Source organism: Cygnus atratus, chromosome 14 (assembly GCF_013377495.2).
Source record: "Cygnus atratus isolate AKBS03 ecotype Queensland, Australia chromosome 14, CAtr_DNAZoo_HiC_assembly, whole genome shotgun sequence".
Taxonomy (NCBI): Eukaryota; Metazoa; Chordata; class Aves; order Anseriformes; family Anatidae; genus Cygnus; species Cygnus atratus.
In genome coordinates, this window is record NC_066375.1 from 7,866,915 (window position 1) to 7,886,066 (window position 19,152).

The 19,152-nt window shown below is 41.0% G+C and overlaps 1 protein-coding gene across 4 annotated transcripts in view; it reads left to right on the forward strand.

Moving 5' to 3' along the window:
- Window positions 1-19,152, forward strand: part of SGCD (sarcoglycan delta) — a 138,637-nt gene that overhangs the window by 64,275 nt on the left and 55,210 nt on the right. The gene's annotated exons all lie outside the window — the stretch shown is intronic.

Below are 19,152 nucleotides of genomic sequence, written 5' to 3' on the forward strand. Positions count from 1 at the left end.
TTACATATGGTTTCCAGGATCCTCCTAAGAAAATGTCATCTATCTTGTTTCCTGATCTGAAGTGTTAATTTGAGTCAGATACCAACCTTCCATTTTGATAACAATGGCAGGTGGCTAATTAAATAGTTAACATCCTTTTATCTCAGCATTTCAGTGGTCTTGTAGAAATTGGAACTTGTAGAATAATCAACATAACATCCAATACAATATCCTATTTAATTATTGAAGGTTGTAACCTCTCTAAGATGGCTAAGAATTGATTTCAACAAACATAATCATTTTAGGAAGAAAAGTTAATGAGAAAATGTTCGTATCTATAAATGTTTTCATCTCCAAATTAAAAGAGAACTATAAAACCTTATGTGTCATACACTTTTTAATGTAAAGTGTGTGGAAAAGGTGTAGCACTCAATTTGATAAATAGACTGAAGAATTGCTATTTACATTTCTTTTTCTTCAGTTAGATGGCTAAAAATAATATTTGATTACTGAGAGAACTAAGAACCCCTTCTTGCTACTGGGAATTTACTGTTTACATACCATTGTACTGATTTACATTTTAATAAGGTGGGGGGACAAAAGGTGTCTCCTTGAAGTTATAAAACTACTTTCCTCACCATTGACAGTTTAATGAATGCAAGGAAAAACAAATATAAGTTAAGGGCTCCGTGTGCTCCTTGCTTTATCCATCCTCCAGAATTAGTTTTATTTTTGCTGTTGCCCTGATAAGGGTCTAGTTGCAAGCCAGAAAACGCTGATCTACATCCTAGTGAGTAGGAGCCTCTCTGCTGACTTCAGTAGATGAATCCTGGATGCTATATTAACTATTTAGTTGCATAAACCACGTGTGTAGTTTCTCTGACTCCTTAGTAGAGTTAAACTGGAATAGCCTGTGCTGGCTTTCTGGTTTCTCACAACAATTCTGGAATTATTAATGGACTGGGAGCAACAGGGACAATTCTATCGATTTCAGTCAAATTATGCTTCCTTGTGCCGTGTGTGAATTTGGCCTCCAGTAAGCAAATCAAAGGGTTGCATTCAAAGGATGATACTTAAAGTCTATTTTAAAAGTACTATTAAATAACTAAAGCTATATTTGTTTAAAGCACAGTAGTAAGACCCAGAATTCTCTTGGAGGGAAGCATAGAAGGAGCTCCTCATCTTGATGAGTATTGCTAAAATAAAGTGCCAAACTCAGCACTCACAAGTGCTGATGAATATCCACACTGATACCATAGTAATCTTCTCTGGGTTTTCAGAAATGCATAATATGGCTTTAAATGTGCACAGTGTAACAGAAACAATATGACAAATCACAGTAAAGAATATCCAAGAAATAAGCTGGCATATAGTATTTCTCTTATGCTTAATTAAACAAAGAGTTGTGCGTGGTAATAGATAATGGTTTTATTTAAAGCTCAAAAGTCTTTCAGACACTGGTTATTTACAGTAGATTTTCAGGAAAAAAAAATAGCAACTTTGGTATTGTTCTATGTTGTAGATAAAGGGGCTCAGTGAGCCCCATGGCATTGGTGGAAATGGCAGGGAAAGAATTGTGTTTTGCCATTCCATGACCTCCATGGAGTGGGTTTTCTAATGAACTCTAATAATTGGTGCAAGCCCGAATTTGTCACTGATCCCTCTTCTCCTCTTCTGTATCACTAAGTCCCAGGAAAGTGGTAATTAATATACACACAGACTTGCCATATGGCTAGGACCCATATCTTCAGGTTTAAAGATAGTTTTGGATTTTCACTTCAAATGGTTCTCTTTTTCAAACTAATTCAGCAGGAAGGGAAGACCAAAGCGCAGACAGGAGGAAAAGCTCCTCAGGTGTCATCCCAAGAGACTGTGGCTGTGCTGGAACCTCTGAGTTTCTGTGATTTGTGCCTTAAAGAGCTGTAGCAGGTACCACCCCCTTTATCACCTTTTGGAGTGAGTGGTTGCTTTCAGCTGCTCTCCTTTTGGAAGGACAACTCATTGCAACTGAAATTACATCTGGGAAGAACAAATTTGTGGTACTGTGGCATGCAATTTATGATACCAATAAAGGTATCTTTTTGGCCTTCTCTTAAAAAATATGAGCAGAAGAATTGTGCCAAAGTGTTTTGGTCCTATGCTGGAGATGTGGGCTTTAAAATTCCAGGCTTGAACTGGCTGCTAAAAGCTACTTCCAGCCAGTTTACTTCTGCATCACCGCTGCCGCCTGTCCCAGCAATGACCCGCCAGGCTCACTCACCTTTTCCCTCACCCTTTCAAGAATGACCCCAAATACCTCTCTCTTAGGAAACAACAGGAACAGAGACCCTTGTTGTTTTGAGTCCTGGCTCAGTAACACATGGTTTGTAGTGCCTCCTGGATTAGGGTCCTATTTGTAAACATCAGAGCTTGCAAATAAACATAGCCTAGTTATCACACAAGCCTGAAGTTTATCTGGAGAGTAATGAATAGTAACTGGTGGTAGCAGTATTTGCACCCTTGTAGTCTTGTTTTAAAGAAACAAGATAGATGCATTCACTTTTCCAGGAGTGATCAGAGCATCTTAAACTCCCAGCTGAACATATTGCACAGTAAACAGTATTTTCCATACCACTTGCGTGGAACATGAGCATCTTGCTGCCTTTAATTAGGAAGTTAACTGGACCATGAAGTATTGCCTGTGTAAATAAAAGTGATTTGTACTTAGTCAAGAAGGTGCATTAGGAATCCTCACGTTTCTTTACTTGCACATAAATTATGGAGATTATTAAAAATTGGAAGGGTCATCTATAAACCCATCTGTAGCTCAGCTGCACTGTCACTCTCAAAATGTAGCTGTCTTTCTAACTGTTGTAATTTATTGTGGACTATCGTGTGAACCATCTGCTCACTTATAAATCAAACAAACTTTGACTGAAAGTTGCACATACCAGCACAAACTGTTAATTTTATGTGCTGGAAAGCAATAGAAACAGTTTTGTGGTCTGCAGTCTTCACTGATTTAATTTGAATTGAAATTTTAAAATGGAAATTTTCCTGCTTCTGTCAACAAGAGCTGCTAACTAGTAGGTTCCTTGAAACTTACTATAAGCAGTTTTAGCTTTTTTTGGGGTAATTGTGTTGCTTTGAAGCTTGCCACTTCCAGGACTGTAAGTAACTTAAAAGGGGCAAGGCAGCAGGCAATGTATACTTTCCATTCCGATAACAATAGATATATGCTGAGATTATACAGGAAAATCAAGTGAATTACTTCTCTCAGGAACTGTGTGACAACCAATGAGATGATAATCTCAGCTTTAGGAAACAGAGAAAGATGTTGCTTTGACTGGTTTAGGATGTTTTTGCCCTCTCAGTGTTCGTTTCAAGTGCAAAGATAGAAGAAAGAAACCTCGGTTTGCAAATGTTTACACCCAGGCTTAAATTTTCTTAGCCTGTATCCTTTTAAAGACATGATTACTCTCAAGCATTGATTTGTCTGATCAAGATCTGCAGTATAAAGCTTGACTGGGGTCCTGCCCTTACTGTATTTTTCCAGTTTCACGTTGAAGTTCTGCTTCCTGTTATTTTAATCTATTGGAAGAAAAAAAAAAAAAAGGAAAAAAAAAAAGAATTGAAAAGCAGAATCCCATACATTAAAGAAAAAAAGATAATGGAGCAAAGTAGCAAAGTAAAGTGTCTTTTTATATTTTCCCTTTTTTTTCGGTAATGCCAGAGGTCCCAGTCCTGCTCACTGTGGGAAGCACCTTGGGACCAGGCACTGAGAGTGCCACCGAGAACCACATGCTTTCAGTTGAAGCAAACCTGGTCCGGTTTGAAGCTAAATGAAATATCTAGTAACTGCCGTGGAAAAAGGTCTGGGCCTGTCATAGCACTTGGCTGTGATTCTGCAAGGGCATCCGTTTGGCCTAAAGAATTCACAGTTGTGAATTAGGACTGATAACTGCTATTCCCTTTACTGGTATTTAGTAAGTTCTCATCAGCATAAAAGCTAGACTAGTGAGTGCATAAAGTATGTTTGTCTTTACTTTTCATTTTCCCCAGCCAGTATTTGAATGATAGAAATTTTGAAGGAAACTTTTAAGACTGATAAATAATTATTTTGCCAATGTACTTGTCTCTCTATGTTCAAATCTGGAAGAAGAGTGGTGTAGTTTTAAAGCGCACAAGCAATTCTGTAATGCAGGTGTTCTTTTGTATTATTTACTCTGCAGGTCTACCTGCCCCAAAGCTAAAAATACTTACTGAAAAACAATAAACCATGTATTTGGATTGCAAAATGACATGTGCCCTCTGTGGGGGCATACCTGCCTCACAGCCATAAATACATATTTGTAAACAGTATAACATACTAATTGGGATTAGAAAGCAACATTTACCCATGAGGTGAGGCAATGCAAATGGCAAGATAATTGCAACTTTGCGAGATGTTCAAACTGTGTGATAGAAATCAAGCTTTCAGTAAAGGCTCAGATAGATAACATGAAAGAAGGCTGCTTTTTTGAGGAAGGGGATGGAATAATGCCTTTTTTTTTTTCCCTTGTCAGAGTTTACAGAGCAATAAAAGGATATTGAATTAGTTCCTGATGATTTGGTCTAGCGGAGTGCTTAAGGATTTCAGCACGCTCGCTGAAACCATGGCAGGGTGGAAATGAAGTTTGTCTCACCATGCTGCTGCCACTTAGCAGTCCCCGCGCACTCCCACCACCTCTTTGGCATTACTCCTGTCAGCGTTTAGCTATTCCCTCAGTGACCAGTTCTTCAGAGAAGGGAAGAATCTTCTCTTATGCACACTGTGTTATGAGTGAGCCTGGCAGCTCACAGAGGTGTTGGTCCCCCAGCATTTGCCTCTGGGGCAGTTCAGCTGCCATTGTGACTTCAGGGACGAAGGAACTGTCTCAGGTAGGCAAAACTCACGCTATCCAAGGTCAACTTCTGAAGCATGATACTTCCTTTAATTAAATGTTCAAAGCTTTCTGCTTCTCTGAGTTGATTTTTGGCAGCAGATCTTAAAACAGTGTTTAAAAGCCCTAGAAATTTTTAAAAAAGAACAATTTCGCTAGTGATGGCACAGCCAATGCAAGGAAGTGTCTGCAGCCCTGCCTGGCCACCTCATGTTCTCCCTGTAGAGTTTGTTAAGCATCCGCTGTGGCACTGCTCCAAACACCTTGTCATTAGAATGAGTGCCGGCATGAGTTTGGTATAAAAGTCTCTCTCTGTTTGGTCAGAGAGACGGAGAGTATTTAGGGGCAAAACAGTAAAAATGAACAGAAGCGGATGAGCAATTTGGTAAAGGCATCATTTTGGTAGAAGCACCCTCCCTTGATGCACAGGTACCATCGCCATCCAAAGCACGTTCAAGTCTCTGTATGGCAGTAGGCTGTAAGCATCCACTAGGATTTATAAAACTGATATGCTCTCCTCTTAATAAATTTAATTCTCAAGCAATAAAATCCAGAGATCCTAATTCAGACTTTGGTTTTCCTGGAACCCTGGGGGCAGTTAGTGCCTCTGTGATGTTTCCAGTGTGCTAAAAAGGTGGAAGTTTAAACAAATTTTACAGCAGCTGTGAAAACATTTCCCTCTAGCTTCATAGTAATATTGGCCAAAAGTTTCCTAACTTTGAATTTTGAAGGAAATTTTTAGCTGAAGGGGTACTTCCAATCACACCAGAATTAAATCTTGCTCTGTGTGTTCCCTGTGGTTTGTCTAATGAGCTGGTGTTATATGCTGCACACTGAGAGCACAACAGGCAGCTGAAGTATCTCACCAGCTGCAAAATGTGTTTGAGTGGCCCAAAAAAGAGAGAGAGAGGAACCTCTGAAGTGAAGAAACTTTTTGGAATGACCCTACAACTTATATTTCAAAGCAAAAATCTCGTGGAGGCTGCCCATGGCATTTTGAAAAGGATTCCATTAAATGTTGCTAACATGTCATAAGCTCTTTTAAATGGAAGGGTAATGGCTCATAACATTTGTAAGCATTTTAATTTCATGCAATATGAGCAGCGTAATCAACACCTATTAAAGTCAATCAGCTGTGCCAAGTGGGCTACCTACCTCAGCGTTTGTCTATATTTTTCATCGTGGGCACACCTCTAAGCTAGCTCTGGGAACAGTACATTTGTACTTTCTTACCCTAGAGATTTTGTGTCCAGAAAACCCAGTATGGTCCTTGCAGAAGTATCTGAACCCATAAGCTGAAAAAGCACTTCTAGTCGGTGGTTTTTGTCTTCTAGGTTGGAAGTTTGGGCCACGGATTTGATGCAGGCTAGTTACAGCCCCAAAGCCAAACAAGGAGAGGGAGAATTTCCCAAATGATCTCTGTTTCATTGACTTTTTCTCTTTGACAGGTGAAATTTCTCTGCTTGAGTTGCTTGTGTGAAGAGAGGGGAGCTGTTCAGATCGTGTTTGGTTTGCTGCTCTGATCTGATTCTCCTATTCATTTTCAACATTTGCAGCTGGACTCTGCGGTCATAAAAACCAGTGATGTGCACCACAGCTCAAAGTGAGCTGCTGAGCTAAGGCTGGGTGCTCTGTGGTCTCTAAGCTTTCGCATTGCATTTTTACCGTGATCCCCAAAATTGCTTGCATTTCAGCTATGAAGAGGATGACAGCGGGACCGAGTTGTGTGGTAGGGCTGTATTTCCACAGAAATGTTGCAAATCAGCTGATGTGTTTTTAGCTGAGTTGTGAGCCTTGAGACGGGAGTGCAGGCACTAGAACCTAAAAGGGAATAAATATTTGATTTAGTTTATTCCTCCAAAAAGAGAAAGAAAATACATGGGATTATTGATTTTAAAATTGAAAGAAAAAATGGCTGAGCTGAATGAATTTGGCAGGCAGTTTCTTGTTGTCCTCGAACGTGCCCAACAGTTCTAGTGTCTGTTAGTTCAGCTGAGGTTTGGCATCTCAAATTTGCATGCTACCTCTGTGAATTAACTGCAAAGCTGCTGTGAAGCTCCCTTTTCTTAATTAGCCATTTATAGTGGCCTGTCAGTATTCCTGTAGGCACGTATACCTCTAGGTGCTGTACTTCATCCTTAGTTTTCTACATTTACTCTTGTGCTTAAAAAGGTGTGGGGGGGAAGCACCAGGGGTTTACTGGGAGTGTGGGATGCATCAGTCTCATCTACCAATGATGGGTTGTCTGTTGCTTACTTTTATTGCCAGACAGGCATTACTGTTAAAAGAGAAGCAGTGTTTCTCTTGTTGACTACAGCTGACCTGAACCAATGTTTGGGATTGAACGCATTTTTGGGTACTCTTGAATTTTCAGTCAGAAACTTGATCCAACTTTTGTCTTAACAAGCTGTAGACTCAGAAAGAAGTAAGCCTTACAAAGCACCTGAAACTGCTCAGGGAAAAACGTGCGGTTGTGTACTGCTGCATTTCTCTCTCTCAAGGGCAAAAGCCTTGAGTATAAGGATTTACTATGTCTAGACAGCACTGCTGACAATCAGGATCCTGGCTGCTTTGGAAATGCTGAAGTATATAAACAACTTCTTAATACTAAAAATCAAAAAAGAATAAAACTTCGTACAGTGTGGATAGAGACAAAAGGACTAAGGAAGCACTAAAAGACAAATAGTGAGAGCCAATTATAAAGAAACAGAATGTTTTTTTCTGATGTTTCCAGGAAGTCTCAATAGCAGAGCTTCATGTCCTCTTACCACAGGATAGCAAACACTTCTGCAACTCTTCTGCTGATCAAAACTATTTCAGAAGCAAAGCTATGTATTTTTTAAGGCAAGTGTTACTTGACAAGATGAGCTGTGCTGCCATTAGCAAGTGCAGGCACACACCACTGGTTTTACAGACAGTTCAGTTTAGCTGCTCTTTGATTTGCAACAGGAAAGGAAAATCAGACCTTCCAGGTTTCATTTACAAGCTGCTTTGCCAGTAATAAGAGTTTCTCTGATTGTTCTGCTTCTAAATGACAGATGTTAGATTTGGAGAAAGAAGAACACAGGGTAAAAACGAGAACAACTCTGAATTTGCTCCTATTCTTTTAGGGCAAATTGGTTGAGGCTCTTGGGAAAACTGACTTGCTTCTTTTGAAGGTAAAAGTGAGATTTCTTTGGCTGTTAACAACTCCCTGGCTGGAACATCTCTATTTTTGATCTCTATTTGTCTGAGGCTGTGCCTGGCTGTCTGCTCCCATGTGCACCAGCGTCTTTCAGGAAGGGATGGTCCCATGCTGACGTTAGTGGCACAATGTTGGAATGCAGGATGCTGCTGTACGTGCGTGATAAAAATGACTGTAAGTCTAGTCTAAGAGATGGGTGTTCTGGTATGAATCATTGATTTAGTCTTCAATCCAACCAGATATTTAATTATGTGTATAATTTACAGTTGTATGTTACTTTACTGATGCTGGTACGGCTATTCACATGCATAAAGCTAACCATATATTGTGTTCTTTCCTGGATTATGCCCTATAATTTCTACGTACACTGCATGTAAGTGGCAGTGTGAAGCCACTGGCAGGAGTCCATCATGTTGGTCACTGTGCAAACATGAAGACAGGCCTTTCCAAAGGGTTTTATGGTGTCAATAAGTAGACCGAGACTGGGACAGGAGATGGCTCGTTTGCTCCTACAGGAGCTGAGGAGTTGTGTGAGGACTCCTGTGTCCATCTGCATGTTCATTTTAATAGATCACGTACCCCAAGTGTAAAAGAGTGTGGTGATAGAGCTGGCAGATATTTTCAAATAAAACCTGACATGGTTTAAAAAAAAAATCCTTATGGATGATGGAAAACAGTTTCCAAGATGATGCCCTTTTTTCTTATATTTCTTATTTTTTTGACTGCGGGCTTTCAGTACAAAGAGTCACATGTCCAATGATTTCCTCTTGATTTGCTGTAATTCTGAGGCAAGTCTGGTTACCTTTTTTTTTTTTTTTTTTTCCTAGCTTAGTCTTAAAAGGTGGAATAACTTTTTGTGTCAGGTCACACACAGCACTAACAGGTAGCTTGCTCCTCATTTCTCTCTGAAGGGGAATAACCTATGGAACAGGAAGAAAATGCAAGGTGTTTCAGCTCACAGCATTTCTTCCTTGTTTGCCTGTGAGGACACAATCCTTGTTTGCCATCCTTATGTGGAATCGCAGGAGACTCCTCTCTTTCAGACCTTGAGTTTTCCCTGGGCAGGAGTGGAGCAAAAGTGTCTGTGGCTTTTGTCTTCCCACCACTAAGTTTCCCCAGATAGCATCAGCTGAACTGCATCGCTGTCATGCAGCTTCCCCCAGAAACATCCCTTCTAAGGACGTCTGTAAGCAAAAGGGGTTAGTGAAGTGCTTGAAATGCATTCCTGGGCCTTGGGAGCCCTGAACTCAGTTCCCTTGTAAATTGATTACCCTGTGGCATCAGCCATGGTGTCTCTAAATTCAGTTTCCCTTCTTCAGGGTGGAATCCCAGCCCTTTTCTGTCTTGCTGGGATGTGATGAAAGACTGGAGAGGCTACAGGAATGGAGGCACGCGTGAGCAGTGAGAGGGCATGAGATGTTATGTAGGAGTTACAGATAGGATGAAGAACCACAGAGAGCTTTGGGTAATGCAGCTTTGCATTTCTTTCCCTACTGAAACTATGAGAACAGGTGAAGAGCATGCTAACAAGGAGAGCTGGGCAGTTCTGGAAGGGAGCGAATGGAACAGAGCAGCTTTCCCCTTTGGAATGCTGACTATTGTATGGGATGCTGGCGTGGAAACTACAGTCACTGAAGGACATCTTCCTTTGGAAAGTTCTTCGTTATGGTCTAGAAGGGAAGGTTTTGTTTAAGGTTTATTCCAAATGATTCAATGCTAAAATTTTAAATCTCTGTTATGAAAATGAAGAGTAAATGCACACCGAGATTTGCATGGTGTCTTAGTTAATGCTGGACACTGCTGTATTCTTAATTTGTAGTTTAAAACTCTGCAAAGAAAGTGGCTTTTATGACCCAGGCTTTTTTCTTTTTCTTTCCAGCTACAGCTTGATATTGCTCTTCTAGTTCTTTTTCTCCTCGAGCAAAACAATATACCATTCCATTGTCTCTCTCTTTATTTAGACAAGGAATGGATTTGTCATGGGACATTTAATGAATGAAAGTGGTTAATATCTGAGTTCTGTTTCTCTGCTAAGAAACCAAGAGCAGCTGCAAAAAAGTGCCCGTGGCACCATGAATGGGTGGTGACTGATTTAGAGAGAAACATGCTGTTCACTGAATCATCCGTATCACTCTCCACGGTGCCTGGAAAGTCGTCTTTTCCAAGTACTGTTACAAGCTGAGCCTTCCTCTTGGATGAGATCTGACAGGACTGCAGCCCAAGGCAGTATAGCTGAAGAGTAAGCTGTGTTTTTTGCAATGAGAAGCTCTGTAAGACGTCAATATTTAAAAGCAGAGAAATAAATAAAGTTACAGACGATCGGGTTGACTGAAGGGAGAAGAGAGGTCATTTGTCTGACAGAACAAGCATACCTCTCTGGTGAGGCTTACAGTTCTTTAGCCGAAAGCTGTTGTCTTTCATTTGATGAGGTTGGTCTCGAAGAGTGTGAACAACTCATTGTTTTTCTTAAAATCATTATTTTTCTAGGCATATTTTTCAGATTAGAAGTACAAAGTGGATGTAGCTGTTCACCACCTTATAGCAATTCATATCTTCCTTTAAGCAGATACACTGACGTGAATTCACCTCTGTGTACAACGCGCAGGGAATGGCCAAATAATCCATAACCCAAATGCACACTAATTGCTGTAAAAGTTCAAGAGGAAGCGATCAACCTGAGCTGGTTTAGTGCCTTGGTTTCCAGAGAGCTGTGGCTGTAATTCAGTGAGTTGATGGGGTGAATCTGAAGACATTTTCTCTGATGCTTCCTATGGCATAGTATTCAAAGCTGATCCCCTCCATGTTTTTACAGAACATCCTTCATTATTTAAATAAAATAAAGGCCATATAGGGCAATTGGCATGCATGTTGTCAATGCTGCTGGCTTGAGGAGCACCTTTTAATTCATGTTTACTGTTGCTTCAAACCAAACTATTCTATCTGTATTGCTACTACATTCTTGAAATCCCCAGCTACTACTGTAAACTGACGTTCGCTATGTATGTTTCTTAAGATCCCAACTGTTATTTATAAATGATGAACCTTGATGCTGTACACAGCTGGGAGAGCAGCAGGCTTTCTGTTTCTCTCTGCAGCGTTATCTATTATGCAACAATCTGGGAAGTGTAGCTTAGCTCAAGTAGGGGAAAGAGGAGCACACAGACAGGACCCTTCCTGCACCCAGTCCTGGTGGGAGCCGCTGATCGGATGGATGTCCACTGATCAGTTCTGTTCCTCCAGAGTTTTGAAAGAACTTCAGGAATAAAAACATCAGGAGGCAAATGTCTTCTGTTTAAAAGTGGTGACAACCAGACAGGCTCAGCCACCCTGCGGATCGCCCAGAGAGTAATCCTTGGCTTTTATATGTCTCCCTGTGCTCTGTTTTACCTTCACACATCCTAATCTCTCTGGCTGCTTTTGCCATTACTCGCCATTTCCCCAAACAACATTCCTATCTTCTTCCAGGCATGGAAAAAGCATCTGCTGCTTGTTCTGTGAGCCTGACAGCTATTGAAATAACAGTCCCTGGGCCCCCAGTGGTGTTGGTTAGGGATGTATTTCTGCTCATTGGCAATGCCCTGCATTTCTCTGCTCTCTTAGCCCTGAAGTAGATACCCAAGAGTGTCTATTGAATGGCAGCTGCAGGACGCAGTCAAATCTCAGCACAGAGCACCCTATTACTGCTCGTGCAATTGTCCCACTGGTCAGACGTTTGCTGTCATGTTATCTCTGTAGGTGCATGTGTTCTGGGTAGCAATGTCCAGCAGGATTTAGCATCTTTCCTCCAAATCAATTCAGTTTCATGGTCACACGCGTAGCTGCATCTGTCGTTTTATCTCTTCAAGTGTACTACTGCCTTGCCTCTTCAACATTCTGCCTCTCCTGGGGTGGAAGTTTGCAGTTCTTCCTCTCCAAGACAGTTCCTGTCTGACACTAACTCACACGTGGACTGTTACGACACTGCAGGTCAGGATTTGGCACCTGTGTTTGTTCCTGTGGGGAAGGCTCTGTCTAGTGGTGTAGACTGACAGACCATCCTTCTTAAAGCAAAGTATCGATCATTTCAGCAGAAGAAACAAAGTGGTTAGGTAAAAGGAATCAAAACCAATCTGTGCAATTGTCTATGTGACCCAATAACCCTGTATCATAATTAACACAGATGAAATTACTTTTGTATCAGAGACACAGATACGGGTCCAGCCTTTCTTTATGTCCCATTTTCCGAAATATGCCCGTACAGAGTTAACTCAGCATATTTCTACAATAAATATTCCTATAACAAGGCCAAAATATGTTTTTCATCAATCATTTTATAGCTGCTTCAAACCTGTCACACCAATGTATGTGCTTGCAGCAGCTTCAGAGGAAAAATAGAGAAAAAAAAAAGACAAACCACAAATAAACAAGAATTTGAATATAAAAGCAAGAATTTGAATAGAAAACCTGAATAGAAAACATTTTCTATTACCAAGAATGGTCAGATGATCTTTCTTTGTGTCTTGTAAAGTGGCAAGTCTCCAGTGAATAAGTAATTGTAGTTCCAGGAATCGAGATTATTGTTCCCGTGAAGCTATTGAAAAGGAAAGCACGCTGAGCCCTTCAAACACGTTTCCTGATGCACAGACAAACGTTTGCCTGTGGCTCATGGCAAACCTGAAGGACAGGTCTCATAATGAAGAGCCTTATAATTGTAACAGATGCCTAGAAACAGAAATGCTTGGATTGCAGGAACATGTCCGGGCTGAACCTTGTCACTTCACAGGCCAGATGCATTGGAGAGAACTCCAGTGGGTAATCACCGAAGTGAGGATGGCCTTCTGCGTCCTGCCTTCCAGCCGTAACCGTGCTGTAATACAGTTGCTTTTGCAGTGTAATTGCTTTCTCTGCAGGGCTTCTTCCTATTGATTCTGCTTGTGTGGATTTAAATTGTTTGCAGGTTGGAACTAGACTCAAGTCGGTCTGCATCTCTGCTTTTCTGTGTGAGGCAACACACGTGACACTTCTATCTAAGAGACTTTAATGATGTCTAGATAGCATCACTCCCCGGCCTGCATGCATGTATTTGATTTGAGGAGAAAGGCTGGATCAGATAAGTTCAGAACATCAATAAATACGTGTATTTTGTTTGGTGACACTTGTTCAATTTAAATCTTTTTCCCAGGAAGCAGCTTGTGTTGTGTCATTTTTTCAGCATGCTGTGTAAATGCTCTGCATCTGCAACTGTCGAGGATGGTGCCATCCCATAGCAATGCCATCTGCTCGTTCACAAAGTGCTTTTTGCGTAGATAAAAAATGCGAGGTGTTACTCATAGTTAGGCAAATAGCATGCTGTGATCTGTGATTGATTTGATTTGTGTTGCTGGCTACCTCGCGTATGTCTATGTGTCCATAAGTATTGTCTACATATCAGCATATGGATGCAGACTTATGAATTCTTTTTCTCAATCCAGACAGATGGAAATGTTTTCTGTTCTTCTTATTAGCAGCATCTGATTGTCGGTAACACCAGGGACCTCAGCTAGGATCTTGCCTGTGTTTCCTGCTGTATGTGCATGCATAAGTTGTCGTGGCCATCTATAATCTCATACCAGAAGTAAGTGATCCATGACCTGCTGTGAAGGAAAGTTATGATTTCAAAGCCATGTTCAGGGATAGCCTTGTTATTAGCCTTCCTGGAGAAAAATATCTAGATATATAACTTGGAATGCAGTGTAGTAACAAAGTGCCTAAAAGGTGGTGTGAGCATTGCAGAACCCAAGTATCGCGGGTGAGTCAGACTTCTAGAAAATATTACTGCTCCTTTCTTAGTAGTAAGAATATGTTGTCTTAAATTTGTATGTATTCAACTCACCAACTGACTGAGGTCCTGATTATTTCTGGTTGTACTATGGTCCAGGTAACGCTGATAGTCAGAGAAAGTAAGTCAGAAATTACCGGTTCCGTATAATTTTAATGTTCTCTTCAAATGCCTTTTATAGATAGTGAGGTGTGATTTACCAGTAGTTTTAAAAGATGTTTAAGGCAGGCAGTAGGCATACCAGAAAGGCCATAAAAATGAAAACACATGAACAGCGATCTGCACACTTGTCTGGAGTAAAAGTTATGAGCGCTGTAGTAGCTATATAGTTGGATGATTTAGAATATTTTAAACCTCAGCAGAGCTCTCTTCATTTCTACCTCTCTCTCTTCTATGGTCCTGTGCATACCTACAGTGTATTCACTTCAGAAAGAGGCCTGTTGCCACTGGAGTCTGACCATAACTAGGGCAGCCAGAGGCAGAAAATAGGTTGTAACTTAGCACAAATCCATAGTCCTGCTGCTGCAACACCTCCTGTATACAAGGATCAGATCGGTGTGAGCTGCCTCTCAGCCTGCATACGAGCAGCCACTGCAGTTAGGCATTTCTGTGGAAGAATTCAAACAAATTGAAATAATGAATGCTTGGCTGATTTCTAGTGGGAAGTGGCAATCAACGTGCTGAGAACCCAGGACTGCTGCTCTCCTCTTTAAGAGCATTGCAATTTCTCGTGTCCTGCTTGGTTTGTGTGAGGGAGAGCCATTCCCCAGTGATGCCAAGTTAATCATCTGAGCACGTTTGATCAATTCCGGTATAATGCCTTTGGGTGATCTCAGAGTGCAGCAAAGGTCTTGAAGCATTTTCAGACTTATCTGGTCATTTTACAAGCTGTGCTGTTCTCTTGTCTTCAGATGTTGTCTGAGAGTGTCTTGCTGGAGGACTTCTGGTGCTGAGCATGTGTGGTGCCTCCGATTCTTTCAGGTTCCAGCCCAGGGAGCCAGCAATGCTCAGCTGAGTCCTTGCCAACACCGAAAGTTCGTGGATGTGCAGCAGCCTTCAGATATTACAAATCCAGATTTTCTACCTCCATGGACACTGAATAGAATTCCAACATGCACAGTTGCCTTTAATTTTCATGTGTATGTCTGTTGGTTTCATCATGTCATCTGTGTTTTTCTTTGTATTATAAGCCAATGGAAAAACAAAAAAAAAAAGAAAGAAAATAATGGCAAAGAAGTCAAGGCATATGTAACGTTTCGGAGATTTTTTTCAGTGTTGTTTTTAATGTCAGCAGACATGGTGTAATTTAATTTTCAGAAGAATCTCAGCTGCAAAGCAGCTGATTAGGCATCTTGAAGAAGCAGCCGTGCTCTCTAAGTGCTGTGTTTGTGAGATTGTTACAGGAATTCTTTTAAAGAGAGAAATCCCTAGATTGCCAAAAATAAATCACTTTGAAGGATACAAAACCCCTTGGGTAGCCATCCAAAACCAGAACCCAGCCATTTAGATCTCCCATCACAGACCTGCTTTCCTTGCACTTTAAAAGGAGAGTCAGAGACGTAATTGCTTTAATGTTATCAGTGGGAAATTTATCTTTTGTTTCTATTGTCATTAAAATGAATTCCAAGAAATGCCATAAGAAGGGGAGGAAGAGTGGCATGTAGTATTTGACATAAAACTCCAACATGTGTATTATATATGCTATGAAAATGTGTCATGTTGGGTGAGTATTTTTACATAACTTTTCAGAGCTTCATGGTACAGTAAAACATCTTTCTGCAAACATGACTGTACATTGTTTGTATAGAAGGGACGTGAGTGTTTTGTTTTTTAGTATTTGAGTACTTAATAAAATGTCAGAGGTTAGAATCCAACATGTTAGGTCAGCTCATGACTTTCTAGATTTATGTCTTTGAGTGCCAGTTGCAGGTCAGGGCTCTCTCAGCTCTGTCACTGATCAAGGTTACATGACTTGGGTGCATTACACTTGTGAAAAGAGTTTGTTTCTAGGAAGAAAAGGATACGGACTGCATTTTGTTACCTCTGCACTGGACCTATTGCTTCCTTCCTGAAAGTAATCATCTTTAGATGTAAATATAGCATGTACTGGGGCATTTTGTAGCTTTCATTTTAATCTGTTTGTTATCAATTCCATTCACAGTTTTTTTTCATTCTGCTGTGAAAAGCTTACACTGTCAAATCAGAAGTTTTACTGAAAAAGGGATTTAGTTACATGAACATTATATCCAACCATTTGAAGGACAAAGTTAAGATCAGAAGAGACTCAGTGATTAAACAACAAAAAGCATGTTCAAATAATATTAAAAGATGTTTTCAATCTAACACCTAGGGATTTAGCTCCTGACTTAAATTTTTGTGCCAGAAAGCTTCTGGGCAAAATCCTGTTCTTGTTCTGGGGAGCTATATCAGAAACAGAAGGAAGATCTATTGGTTTTTCTTTTGTATGGCAACTTAAATGGAAACAGTGATGGCTGGCTTGCAAGTTTGGCCTGAAGTCCATGGTTTTTCTTGATGCAGATGAAAGCTAGGCTGCTTCGAAGCGGCATCTTAGGGGTTCCAAGCTGGATACTCCCAAATTTGTCTTCTTCACAGCCAAAGATAGATGCTGCCCAGCGTTCTGTCTGTTCGTTTTTCAGGAGGTGTGCGATGTCTGTACAATGTTCTGGTGAGGTTTGCTGTGATTCACAGTGGTGCCAGTTGCTTGATCTGCAGCATCTGTTCTGAATTCTGAGGTTTTTTTCAACCTGATTGTTTCCTCACTACTCTCTGTTTTATGGGGACAGCCCTGAGTTTTTCAATCACCAAACACTCTCCAATGCGTGCTAGGGATCAGGTCCAGGACTGTTATGTTTGAATCTGTGCTCGCAGCATGCTCTGGACATTTCTGTGGTTAGGGAGCTCTGCATTTAGTGTCGTGTAGTGAGAGCTTCATTGGTGCTTCCCTTTGAAAGACGAGCAAGTCATATCGGAACTCACAACACTGGATCAATGATGCTAATTGAAGCTTGTCTGTGTCAACTGACCAGAAGGGACAGTGAGGGTTAAAAAGTCACCTTTGCTGGTAGGTCTCAGGATGCGCCTGACAACTGCAAAGACGACCTTGCACGCAGTGCTGTGCCACGAACAGCCTGTGCTGCCGGGTCTGGGTGCATTAGGAAGTTGGCAGAGGTGATATTTTTGTGAGTTTTCATTAGGAAAGTTTCCCATTCTTGGCGAAGGATGTCTTGTGCCCTGAAACGATTGCTTTTTGTCTCCGTTTACAGGCAATGACTACTTGCTACTCCAAAACAGACAAAACCATGAAAAGTTACCTCATACCCCAAATATCCGGGAAATGAGATTTGGAATGAACCGAGAACAGGAGATTTCTAGCAGCATGTTGCTTTCTGTCCCCAAACCAATAACAAAGCGGTAGAGCCGCAGCAGACAGCGAGGTAGGATTGTGTTATTCAGAGGCAAATGTACCCGTATCTGATTGAAGGTGAATTCTGGGTGAAGCACTATAAGTTTGCATAAAAACCATATACATACATTTTTGTGTGCTCAGCCCATGCAAGCTACGGGTTATATCTTGGTTCTACCAGTCTACTTCCTCTTCCCAGTCTTCACAAGAAATTGCTGTCAGGATTTCCCAATGATCTTTTAAGGGAAGAGTTTAAGCATTATACAAATATTTATAGAGTATCTTAAAATAACAAGCCTCTTGGGGGAAAAAATAGCTGTCTGCGGCACCACTGCACGACACTGATCCGGTCGATTAGAACTGTGCTGTCTGGAAAGAGTTTAAATTGCTGCTGGTCCCGGGCTCTGTGCACAGGGGGTTGTTTGCAAGTAGTTTCACTGAATGCCTGCAAGACGAAGCTGCTCTTTACCTGCACTATCAGCAACAGGGGATTTTTCTCCTCAGGACTCAGCCTCCCCCACCTGTGAGGGTCTGTGAGTTGTCGACACCAATGGAAACACAATGCAAAGGGCAGGTATCATCGCTGCTAGTGCTGTTATTGCACGTAGCTGTAACAGTAGGACTGCCTGGACTTTGTGAAGGGAATGTATTTGTTATAACCCCCCACAAATGCTTCCTCTCCATCAGCAGCTCTTTAAAGCAGCACTCAAGGGTGCAGGGAAGTGAATGAGCTGTCTGTGGCTGCTGGCCAGGTGAAGGAGTGCTTTTGCTCTCATAGTGGGCTGTCTGGTTGCTCTCCAGAAAACAACCTTTTGCCCTCTAACAGTCCAGCTGTGTACAGAGCACTGGGTTTTCCTTCTGTATGTCAGTGAGACGTGTAGATGAGCAGGAAAATGGTGCTCTGAGTGGCTTCTCCAGACTGTTCTTTGCCAGGCTGGATTAAATTTTAATATTTTAATTTTTCCCATTACTTTTTTCAAGCCTGAAGGCAATTCACCATTTTCATTATTTCCACAAGCTTCATGTGCACTTACCTTGCAGACTCTTTGAATCCATAAGATCAAATCAAAGCTATTGCTTTTAACTGTCCAAAATACGCAGGCATTGACTGTGATGCATTATTTTAAAATCGCCTGTTAACATTTAGAAAGATTTCCACATATTTTTAATAGTTCCCTAAAACAATCTAAGGACATCTGTTAAAGTATTGACTTTTCTTAAAGACAGCACTGGTTGGGATTGCTTCAGCTCCAAATTTGGGTTGCCAGTCAAAGTACTTTTTCTGTTTTGGGTTCTGATCTATGAGTTTTTAGCATCTCTTCCAGAGTTAGCCAAAAAAAACACCTAGTAAGCTGTTAGGGCTTGTTTCGCCATGTGTTTAGCCTAGCAAACAAGCAGTCAATACCTTTTGCAGTCTTCTGTGTTTTACTGAATACCTCACTGCTTAGCGGGAAAACAAGCTACACTATTTTGACAATAATTTTCACTTTACAAGATCCTTTATTCTGCAGTGTACGTCCAACATCTTAATCTATTGAATAGCTGTGGTGACTTCTTTTCTGCCTGCAAACATTTGCATTATTGTTGGGTCTGCTAATGAAGGGCTGGAGTAATGGGCAGAATGATGTGTTTACTATGTAGGATTTTCTGCAGAGGTTGATAGTAGATTTGTGGTGGGCTGGAAATGGATAACCAACCTAAAGAGTCCCTAAAAGATCCCAGCCTTACCTTTTCCCCAGAAATGGAACCCAGTGCAGGTGGAATCCTCTGTCGGCCTTTTGCAAGGAAAATGCTTGAAATAAGCCAGAAGCAAACAGGAAGACATGCAGAAGGGAAAAAAATATATATATATCCTATTCCCATCCAT